This window comes from Esox lucius, chromosome 7 (genome assembly GCF_011004845.1).
Source record: "Esox lucius isolate fEsoLuc1 chromosome 7, fEsoLuc1.pri, whole genome shotgun sequence".
Classification (NCBI taxonomy): Eukaryota; Metazoa; Chordata; class Actinopteri; order Esociformes; family Esocidae; genus Esox; species Esox lucius.
Window position 1 is genome coordinate 34,015,120 of NC_047575.1, and position 1,982 is coordinate 34,017,101.

Genomic DNA, 1,982 nt, shown 5'->3' on the forward strand with positions numbered 1-1,982 from the left:
TCGTCACCTCAACATCACAGTATAGCACATCTGTTTAGTTCAGAAGTGGAATATTTAGTCATAAGATCGGTTGTTTCGTCATAAGAGCTGTTGTTTCATATAAAACTAAACTTTTTGTGCATAACAGCTAATTTATGTATGACCTGTGTGTACAATGTTAAGTTGCCTTTCGACTGAGGTTAATGAAGCTACAAATGGCAGCCAAGATAAGGGTAATGAGGTAATAATATAAGGTAGTTATAGCATTTTTTAAATTTTAATTATTAATTTAGTTAATGCAGTATAATTAATACTAATTATAATCAAACCAAATGTTTGCTTTATAATACATGGGTATATATTTCATTAATCAATTTCTTGATGTGGGCAAGAAGCATTGAATTATTGCTGGAGAACTATATCGCCTTAAATGGTTGGATGTGGATACAGCTGCCATACCACCAGTCTCTTGTCTGATCACCGTTTTTAAATCATCACCTGGATTTTACAGATACCAGCAGAGAGTAAAATCTAGGATCATCTTAACGCATAAGTCTTTTTTATTTAATCAGGTAGGCCGATTGAGAACAGATTCTCATTTGCAACAGTGACCTGGCCAAGACAAAGTGCAAATGTGCAAGACAACATACAGTTACACATAGAGGACACAGAATACAAAATACAAAACGAGGTAGATGTCTGTAAAAGTCCTGGGAAAATAAGTTATTTTTTATTGTTACATCACCTCTGAGCGCATTTAGCCTTTCAGTCTAACCAGGAAAAGAGCTCAGTTAACAGCAGTGAAGTGTTTAAATGGGTTTAAATATGTTAATTATTAATGAAGCAATTATACACCACTATAAGTCCACAAGGGTTTGTCAATCTCCGGTCCCTCTGTGTGCCTTTAACCTGTCAAAGACAAAGGATATCACAGTCCATGGTTAATTAATGCGGGAATTCAATAAGAGAGGCATATACGAGCTACGTTATTGAAATTACAGCACAATCTTGACAACGTATTGAGGCTGGATGGAAAGACCTTCAATATGCATTTACTGTACATCACTTACAGTATTTAATTATGTACTTGAGACAGTGAAAGGCAGATACATTTTGATGAAAGAAATAACAAACAATGATTTATTTATTTAAACTTTATTTAAATAATGCCCTGGCAAGGTATGGATATGCTACACCCTATGAGATGATAGTGTGAGTGCATCCTGTTTGGCTTGGATGATCTTTTCTCCAGAGAACCAGTGTTTAAAGCTTTAGTAAATTATATAGTACTGATATAACCAGAGATATACAATATGTAAGCCCTCCAACTTTAGACAATTTTTTTTGGGAAAAGGACTGAATCTTCCAAGAACCATTTGAAAGTGAAGAACACTTTTTGAAAGTCAAGGGTTCTTTGTTAGACAAATAGTTCAACAACAAAAAAGGTGTATTCAAAGAACAGTTTATGACATAAAGGATTATTTTGATCATTTTTTGTAATGCACAAAATAGTATTCGGAAGGAAAGGTTCTGAATAGCACTCTTTTGAATCTGAGCCATGTAGTTCAGTTTATCATTTAAGCTTTAAAATAGTGACTGAGCATTCATTTTTACTGTAGTTCAGCTTTACATTTTTATGGTATGTGAGGAATTGGTCATTCGGGGGGCGGGAATACCTGATTATTAGTATTGTCTATCTCCAAATAAAACATTATTTAATGGAGTAGACAGTTCCAATGTCTCATTTAGCTTTTTTCTGGTTGTACAGACTCACTGTGTTGATCAAGGCTCTATCTAACACATCAGAAATGTAAAGGTCATTAGTCACACACACCCCCCAACCTCCAAACGAGCAAAAAAAAAACAGGTATTATAATCAATTTGTGATACTGCCACAATTTCTTTGTTGATTCTGTTGTATTTGGGGTCATTGTCTTGTTCAAAAGGTCCATCAGCAGCCAACTCCTGGCAAAGGCAACAAGGTTTGGGGTGAGCATTTCCTG